Here is a 10,037-nt window from a genome sequence, read left to right on the forward strand (position 1 = left end):
TGTCAGACTGAGAACAACACAACAATAAGATTGCATTTGCACTGGGCACCAGTGGCTCATGCCTGTAATCACAGCTACTCAGAAGGCTGAGATCTGAGGATTGTAGTTTGAAGCTAATTTGGGCAGGAAAGTTCATGAGACTCCAATTAACCAGGTAAAAGCCAGATGTAGAGGTCTGGTTCAAAAGGTATAGTGCCAAACTTGACCAGAGAAAGCTAAGCAAGAGTGGGAGGCCCTGAGTTTAAGTCCCAGAACTGGAATACACACACACACACACACACACACACACACACACACACACACACACACGAATCTGCTTTACTGTGTTCATGCACATGCCTGGGTTCATGTGCATGTGTGTCTATGCTCATAGGTGGTTGTTCAATCAGCAAGCAGCCTTTGCATGCATATTTGCATTGCTGAGTGTGCCTGTGTACAGGTATACATATGCCCTGCGTGTGTTCATTCTTATGTGCACACATGTTTGCACATGTTATGTGTGTGTTTGTGTGTATATGTATGCCCACCATTTGATTGGAAGTGCAATTTTGAGCATACCTGCATTTTAGATATCGTAAATTCCTACCGACAAGAAGACATTTTTTTCTCTCTCAAACTTTACCTTGGGAACTGCTCCTCCTCAAGTCTCTATCACATAACAAGCAGAGCACATCAGGATGATTTCAGAAAGTCACACAGGACTGTTTGGAGGAGACATGAATCCCCTAGAAGACTAGAATCCCCTCAGTCTGTTGGAGATGGTAGAAGGAGAGAGAAATTGAACACAGATGGAGCAATTCATTATTCCCCGAGTCTGACCCCATAATGTTTGGCTGTTGTTATAAGCAAACCTTTAAAGGTTATTTTATTGAAGCAATGAGGAGAATTATTTATTCTGAAGAGACAATCCTTAAGATAGATAAAGAAGTGCTCTTGCTGTGGTGGAACCAGGACAGTTTTCATGGGAGACGGCAGGTGGGGGCTGGTCCTGGGGGTGAGGGAGGCTGGGGCTGAACCCAGGCGCTTCTAGACCCCAGAGGCATCTGAGCCTGTTGTGAGCAGGGACAAAGGAGGGATGAGGGTGGCACAGGGCCACAGAGGCAGAGACCTGGAGCCAGGGCTCACTTGTCTCCAGTGGATCCCACAGGGACACGGTGTCTCTGAAGTAGTGCATTCACTCGGAGCCAGCGCTGTCAGCCTGGAAATCGAGGTGACAGAGACTTAGTGACTCCTGGCACTTGCTGTCACTTCCCATTTCCTTGCTCCTGGCAGCTGGGTCAGAGTTGGGGGAAGGCTGTCAGAGAGTCTGGGGCACACCTATACCTATCTTTCTCTCAGGTGTAAGGACCCGGGATGGCCCCTGGGCCAGCCACCCAGGGCTTTGCCTGCTGGGGCAGGGCAGGGTGGGGGGTGAGGGGGAGAGACAGGGAGGAAACTCAGAAAGCCCCAGCTATTTTCCCCCACACACAGCCTAAGAGTCTGAGGGTCCTTAGTGAACCCAAAGATACTTCCCTGCACTCCCCATCCCTGGCTGCCATGGCAACCTACAGGCAGGCCCAGAGACAATGGTGAAGACCTGTTACCCCTTCCTTCTCTGGTCCATGGATCTCATCCATTGGTGAAAAATGTACAGTGGCTCCAAGGATCTCCCCCCCAGGAAAAGGGCCAGATGCCTTTAAGGTACCTTACGCTCCCTACCCTGGAGCATTCCATGTGTTTTCTTGCTGTAAGCTCGGCTAAACTATACCTTCTTCTCCTCCTCCCAAAATATTCTGCTTTGTTTACTCATTGCTTCTTTAAAAGGTTCTCAAATTCTACTTCTCTAAATGTCTTCCTTGTTATTCGAAGCTTCCCAACTAATGAAAGCAGAGTAAACAAGGCTCCTCTCTCTCTCTCTCTCTCTCTCTCTTTCTCTCTCTCTCTCATTCCAGTACTAGAGCTCAAACGTAGGGCTTGGGCACTGTCCTTAGCTTTATCCTTTCTGGCTTTTTGCTGGTTAATCAGAGATAAGAGTTTCACAGACTTTCTTATCCAGGCTGGCTTCAAATGGCCATCCTCAGATCTCAGCCCCTTGACTAGCTGATATAAGCCATTGCTGATAGGACTCTTTTAGTTACCACAGGTACTTTTCCTGTCCTCCTGCTCCCATCTCCAGCCCTCACCAACCACCCTCCAGTTTTGTAGCAGAGCACATGCTCACTCTTTCCACCCCACCCCAGATGCAGGGAACATGTCCATGCTTTTGTGCAGAGTTATGCACAGAGAGAGCAGGGTGCATAAAGCACAAGGCCTGGAGCCCATCTTCCCAGAGCCTGTCTGGTGAGGATGCTGCCCTAGTCTGAGCAAGCAGCTGTGATAAGTATGGGCAGATGGGAAGGCCCAGCACTAAGCCTGTAAACACCCCAAGGAAAATGGAGCTGCAAGGTGTGAAAACGTGTCTGGAGGCAAAGAAAACAGGAGAGTCATACAATTAAGAGACAGCACCCAGTCCCCTGCAGACTTTTAATCCTCTTAATTCCCACCTCTCAGAAGTGGAGACTGAGGCTCCAAGAGGTGAAGTAACTTGCTGGCAGGCTTGAGGTGCTTGACAGCCAGATTTTCCTAGCTTGCTGGGCTGCCAGCAGGCTGCCAGAACTGGTAAGGGTCTTATGTCACCTCTTTCCTGTTCCTTCTTAGCATCCCTCTCTTTTGGTTCCACTGGTGGGGGGAACACATAAAGTGACACAGGAGGAAGCAGATAAATCATAGAGGAACACTTCACCCATCCAGGGAGCTTTACCCTCTGGCTCCTGCCTGGGGTCTGGCACAGGATGTGTGCAGGGCAGGAACTGAATTGCCTGCCTGTGTCTCATTCTCCAAGAGGCCCTTGATCTGCCTCAAGTGTTCAAAGAGAAGATCAGCATCTTCCTCTCCCTGCTCTGTTTCCTGTCCCATGGGCTTTGGCAATGACTTTGGCCATTTCCTCACTTATTAACAACCCAGCAGCAGTGGTCTTTCTGTGGAGTTCCCCCACCATCTGAACCTGGGAGAAGCCACAAGATGACCACACAGAGGCAGAGTCTCAGACTCCTTTGGACATAGGAGCGGTGGGTGTCCCTGTGCAGCCCATGGGGGTGATTGGGTGTAATACTGTGGAGCCCATATGGAAGGATGCTCTGAGTCCAAGTGGACTGGAGCTCTAACCTACTTTTCCTAACTTTCCTGCTGTGGGATCTGAATGTAGTCACTGAACCCCTCTAAGCTACTGTGTGTGTGTGTGTGTGTGTGTGTGTGTGTGTGTGTGTGTGTGTGTGTGTGTGTGTTGGTACTGGGGCTTGAACTCAGAGTCTGGGTGTTCTCTACCAGTTGAGTCACTGCTCAGCTTCTAGCTTTCTGATGGCAAATTGGAGATAAGAGTCTCAAACGAGAGAAGAGTCTCAAAGGCTTTCCATGTCCTGGGCCAGCTTTGAACATGGATCCTCACTCATCTCAGCTTCCTAAGTAGCCAGGATTTCAGGTGTGAGCCACTGCTGCCCAGCTGAGCAATGGTTTTGTCATCTGCAAAATGGACCTAAAACAGTGTAGATGCATAAAGCTGTGGGGAAACTAACCAGAAAAGACATGTAAACTGCGCAGCATAGGACCCAGCAGTCATTGGCTTACTGGTAATAATGGTTTCTCTGCTGCTGTGGCCAAGGCCACATGGCCAGCTTTGGTCCTTTCTGAGTGATGAGGGTGGGAATGATTCTACACAGCACATCTCCTTTTCTTTCTGCTTTCAGACCCAGGGTTCTCCACCTTGACTTGTATCCCAGGAGTAAAACTACAGGAACACTGGTGGGGATGGGGGATAAAACCAGGTATGGAATCTAAGGAGGACTTCCCAGAGGAGGTAGAGACTGTCTTGGGACCCAGAAAAATGGAAGTCTTTGGAGTGCACCACACCCCAGGCAGTGATTTCAGGCATAGTCTCCTCTGGAGAAGAGGCTGGTTGGAGGAAGGACAAAGAACAAGACAAAGGCAAGGTCTAAAGAAGATGAAGTGGGAAGGGGCTGGATGCCTGGCTTCAGCATCTGTGTTTGCTGTTCAGGGGGAGAGGACACCAAGAAGGGATGAAGAGAAAACTGTCGAGACCACACCAATGCTGCCAGATGGGCCAGGGTCTCAAGTCATGCTGTTGGAAGGGTCTGGAGCAGCAAGACGTGGTCAAAATGGTGGAGAATAGAACCCTCCAAGAGGGACTTAGGGAATGAATGGGGGTCTTCAGGGAGTTGGGCAGGGTGCAGAGAGAAGTATGGAAAGTGTAGCCAGGTGTGTACCTCAGCAGAATGTTTGACCAAGGGGTGGAAGCGGCTTAGGGATGGGAAGGGGAGATGAGCTGTCAGGTGGGTACTGAGATGGCCCTGTCTGGTGGGCTGTGCAGGGGGAAGCATGGGCTAAGAGCAGAGATCAAAGCAGGAAGACGAGGAGAACACTTGGAGCAGGAGCTGGGAAAAACCTTTCAGAAACATCTTGAAGAGACATACAGGAAAAGAGGGCTCTGTGAATGAGATGGAGAGTACCACAGAAGGTAAGACAGGGAGAGAGAGACAGCCCCTCGATCTGGTGGTCATAGTAGATTTGCACCCCAATGATGCCTTGGATTTCTGTCCACCACAAATTTGAAATTTGATGTTGCATTTTTTCCCCCAGAATTTTATTTCAGCCATCAGCCATCCGCTGGCCCTGATTCTCCCAATTTCTCCCATAGCAGCTTCTCCTTCTCCTTGTCTCTCTCTCAGGCTACTCACTGGCCATTTCTTCCATTCCGGAGCTTGCCCAATGGCTTTATGTCCCTAGAGACAGCATCTGTAATCACATGACACCATTGGATTCAAAAGTCCCTCCAGTCTACTGCTTGGCAAGTGCTTCTTGAGACTGACAAGGTTGGAGAGAAAAAACAAGGAACTAATAAAAAATAATCACAAACAAGAGGAAAATGAAGTAAGGTGACAATTTATGCCTTGTGTGGCCCTGCATGTCCTCCTGGAGCAGAATAGGGACAATGATGGGAAGAAACAGTGAAATCCAAATGAAGACAGGAATTCTGTGAACAGTAACATGCCAACAGCATCGATGCCTTAGTTCTGACAAAAGTACCATGGTGATATAAGATGGTGATTGTGGAGAGAATGAATGTGAGAGGCTGTGGAAGCAGGGGACTCTGTTCTCTTTGCAACTTGACTGCAATTTTAAAATGATTCCAAAATGAAAACTTTATTAATGTACCAATGCTATATTTCAATGCTATATTTCTGTTTTCAATTGCTTATACTTCAGATGCTCCAGTAACTTAAACCACATGGCAGTCCAAGACCTTTGATGATTGACTTACAGGGAAAGTCATAGGGAATATGAACGTTACTTGTTCCGGTGCACGCAGCAGGGAACCTCAAGAGCAAAGCAGAGCCCGCTGCTGCCATCTTCCTGGGCCATAATTCACTGGCTGGCTATACTTACTTACATCTCCCACATTTTACTTGGAGACATTCTGATTATAAGACAGCCACATAACTGTGGATTGTAGCACTGTCTGCAATAGCCAAAGTAATCAGCCAAGGTGCCCAACAATATGCATGTGTGTATAATAAGTATAATATGTAATATGTATAATATTACACAGCCATAAAGAAAAATGAAATCATATCATTCTTCAGGAAAATAGATATAATTAGAGGACATCATACTGAATGAGAGAAGCCAAGATCAGAAACAAAATATCATACATTTGCACTGATACTGTGGAAGCTAGACCTAAAAGATACTATGTATTCATGGGCTTGGGTATACCTATAAATTTCTATTTACATGACTTTATATGGGGATAAACACAGAACATGAATCTAACTAAGAAACCACTTAGGAAGAGACAGAGAAGGAGAAAGAGAAAAGAAAAACAGTGAATGATTTTTGAACTACATTTCAAAAGAGGCTGAATATGGTTAAAATGGATTGTAGCTATGAAAATGGATCAAGGGGGACTGGGAAAGTGGCTCACTGGTAGAGTGCTTGCCTTGCATGCATGAGGCCCTGGGTTCTATTCCTCAGCACCATATAAGCAGAAAAAGCTGGAAGTGGCACTGTGGCTCAAGTGGTAGAGTGCTAGCCTTGAGCTGAAGAGCTGAGGGACAGCGCTCAGGCCCAGAGTTCAGGCCCCACGACCAACACAAAAGAAAAAAAGAAATTGGATCAAGGAAATCTGTTGAAATTGTTTTAGAAAGAGGAAAAGGAGAGGGATGAGATTGATTGGAATATATTATAAGCATGTGTAGAAATGTAGCAATGAGCTCTCCCTTTATATGACTAATATATGCTAAGACAAAATATTTGAAAAAGAAGTCTTAAACAGTTCTTCAAGCCCAACCAACCACTGCCTCTGAACAACTGGGAGGGAGGGCCAAGTAGATGTGAACCCAAACCTAACAACCATTATTCCAGCCCCTGTCATATTACTAGACTCTCTGCCGGGTGAACCTGGAAAACAGTGAGAAATGTCACTAATTTTAAATATTTGATACATACACATATAGAATAGATACATTATATATCATGATATATATAATATATCATATACCATATAAATAATTATATATGTGTTATATATATTCTATGCTAAAAACTACAGCCTAGAAGAGAGCTCTCTTCCCCACTTTTCTTAATGTCATTGTAGCCTTTTATCCACAACAGAACTTCTTTCAAAATCCTTTTAGTTCTAAATCCCTCGTTATCATTTCAGCCATGTACCCAGCATCTTTACCAGGAGTAGCTTTCATCCTGAGAAACCATGTCCTTTGCTTATCCAGAGACAGAGCTCTTCATCAGTTCAAGTTTGGTCAGGAGGTGGCAGGAGTCAGTTGCAGCTTCTGGCTCCACTTCAAATCCTCCTTCTTTTGGTCTTTCCACACATCTGCAGGGAAGTCTCAGCTACTCAAAGCTCTCCATGCTGCCTCAACTCCCTTATGGTATCTTACCTCCCCCACAAATCATGAATCATTAGTAGCATGTATCAATGGCTATCTATAGCAGCTATTTCTTAAGTAGTAAAACTTGAAAATCAAGATTATTTCTTGGTCTGTGGGCTTCAGAATGGATGTTGTGTTAGTAGGCATAACATCAAACCAAACCAAAATCTACTTCTGGGAGAGATGGTGTTATTTACCTAATTCGAAACCAGGATCCAGTGGGGTGAGTTTTGCATGAAGCTATACAACCTGTTCAGGTCCTGCCAGAAAAAGAACTAAGACTTTCTCACCTCTGCCTCCGCTTTGTCTGATTCCTACCATTTTCTGGGCATTTCTGGACCAAGTCTGGGGAATCCAGCTGCTCCCAGATCAGGCCACAGTTCAGAATCTGTTCTGTCCCAGGCAGGTCTGGATGATCTGTCCTGCTCCAGAGCCCTTGCCATTTCCTGTGCGCAGGCCCAGCTCAGCAGGGGGTGCAATTACCATCCGTGTCACTGGCATCATTGCAGAGGTACATTCAAGTGGCTTCTGCACTCATAGAATGCAAGTAAATACTGAAACAAGCTTCAGGTCCTCTCTGCATGAACAGGCATCAGCTAGTTCACAGCATCATGGGGGAAGAAAAATACCAAGAAAGAAAAGCCTGCATCTCCCCTCTGAGACGTGGCCAGAGGTTCTCTGGGTCCCTGACTGATGCTTCCTCAGATGATGAACAGGAGTGAAAGGCAATGGTTAAAGGCTGCTTAGGACAGACCAGGGCAGTGTTGGAACCAAGAGCTATGTGGGCAGAAAAGGTCTGTTTCTCATTGCCACCGCTGGCCTCCAGCAGGGAGATGTAAGGCAATGAGCCATCCCCACTCTCTCTCCAGGTCTGCCTGGTGGTGTGAACATGTGATGGCTGGATACAAACAGCTATGTCGAGAGCAGAGTGAAAGCAAACATTCCCTTAAGGTGGGTTTTTTTTTGGTTATTTGTTGGTGTTTTTTTTGAAACATGGTGTTCATTGAGAATCCATTTCAGTTCATTAAAAAGCCATGTCACTCTAGACATACACATCTCAAAAAATCAATTTTTTAAATTTAATAAGTATTTAGCAAACATGCCTATGTGCCAAGAATTAGGCTGGGCCCTGAGGGTATAGCTGTGAATGAGAAAGTTCTCGGGCTGTATGGGAGCTCAAATTCTAGCTGGGGGGCTGCCAGGGTTGAGGCATAAACCTTTAAACATACAAACTCTTTCTATCTTTGATGTCTATGAGGACTGGGAAGTAGACAGGGGCATGGAGAAGGGTGGCCTGTGCCCTCTAGCTGGACAGCCAGAATGGGCTTCCCTGGGGAGGTAGCATTGGATGAAGAGAGGAATGCAACATGAGTGGTATTTCTGGATGTTAGCAAAAACCCTGGAAGAACCCCTTGTGGAGTGTTTACTCCTATGCTACTTGCTAATTCTGTGGCAGATGCTGTTCTATTTACACACTCATCAGCCTGAGCTTTGGATCTGTTTTCTTGTCCAGGTCTCAAGGCTGGCAACTCCTTCCTGTTGGAGTCTCCTGTTCAATGTGAAATCTCACCGCAGGTGATGGGCATTGTGTTCAGTGAGTAAATGGAAGGAAGAAGGGAGGGAAGTGCACGGTGAGTTAGTGTGTTTGGTTCTAACAATACAAATATTCCTATTCTGTAATGGATATGGGTTTGTCTGGGATGGGGCTGGGCGGTTCTGCAAGCCTAGACTGCAGAGGGAGCACAGAATTGACCACTGGTCTCTTGCTCCCTGGACCTCCTCCCTGGAGGGCTCCAGACAGCTCAGCCTTCATTCCCAGTCCACAAGTTCTGTTCTGGCTCTGTGCTTTCCTCCAGTAGCTGTACAGACTTCAGTATCCATCCCTCAGCTGGGTGCCACTGGCCGTTCTGCAAGAAGTCTTCCCACTGGTCCCCATCCAATTCCCTCCCTTCTGCCCTGCACCTGTTGAAGGCTTGCTGTCTGAGTCAGGCTGAACAGCTCTGCCCCTAGTGGGAGTGGGAGGCAGGAAACTTCTTTTCTGGCAGACCAGTTAAGAGCAACCGCCACCTGCTCCTCTGCCCTCGGCCTTGGAGAACATCTGAGCAGCCAGCTCTGGATGAGAACTGAGCCCACTGAGCAGGTTAGATGCTGCAGCTCTGGGGCTCTGGGGGGCAGGGGCGAGGCTCCCTAGTGGAGAAGACCCTTAAAGTTGGATCTAGCCTTTATTGAAAAAGGGGGGATTGTCTCTAGACCTGCATGTGAGTGTGGGTGTATGCACACACAGTGAAGCAGGGCTGTGTGTGTCCTCTATGACAGTGTGCCTGTTAGTGGATCTAACTGATGTGTGGCACTGCCTTTATGGGTGACTATCAGAGCGCAGGTCTGTCACTGTGTGCCAATGCAGAGCAGGGTACAGCGCTGCTGGTAGAGCCCTGAGCATTTCTGTGCAGGGTGTATGTGTGTCTGTGTGCACATGTGTGTGCATGTGTGTGTGCCTAGCACTCCATGGAATCACTACATGTGTGACTCCGATTCTATCAATCAGAGTGACAGGACACGGTGTGTGTGTGTGTGTGTGTGTGTGTGTGTACCTGTCTCTGTGTCATAGCTGGTGTCTGAGTGGGATGGAACCCCAAGTGTGAGCGTGGGGGCGTCTGGTGATTCAGTGTGTATTTGTATCAGACTGTGCGTCTGTCACTCTGTCTGCATTTGGATGAGTGTGGTGGTGTGCTGGGTATCAGTGCCTGTGTGTGCGCGTGTGTGTGCGCGCTTGTGGGGTGTTAGCGCCATGGTGTGTATTCCAGGCAGTGTGGCTCCAAGGTAAGGCTGTTGCTGAGTGTGAGGGTGAACGTGTGTGCTGCACGGTGGGACTTCGGGCTCTGGCGTGGCAGGGCCGTGTGTGCGAGTCTCGCGGGCCAGGCCGGCCGCATGTGGGTCCCCGCATCTGCTGAACCGCGACCCCTCCCGCGAGCCGAGCGGGCAAGCACGGGCGCCTCTAGGACCCGGCGGCCGGCCGCTGTCCCCGGGCCGCGCCAGTGAGCATGTGCAGACCGGGAA

The sequence above is a fragment of the Dipodomys ordii genome, unplaced genomic scaffold (genome assembly GCF_000151885.1).
Source record: "Dipodomys ordii isolate 6190 unplaced genomic scaffold, Dord_2.0 Scaffold19, whole genome shotgun sequence".
NCBI classification, from domain to species: domain Eukaryota; kingdom Metazoa; phylum Chordata; class Mammalia; order Rodentia; family Heteromyidae; genus Dipodomys; species Dipodomys ordii.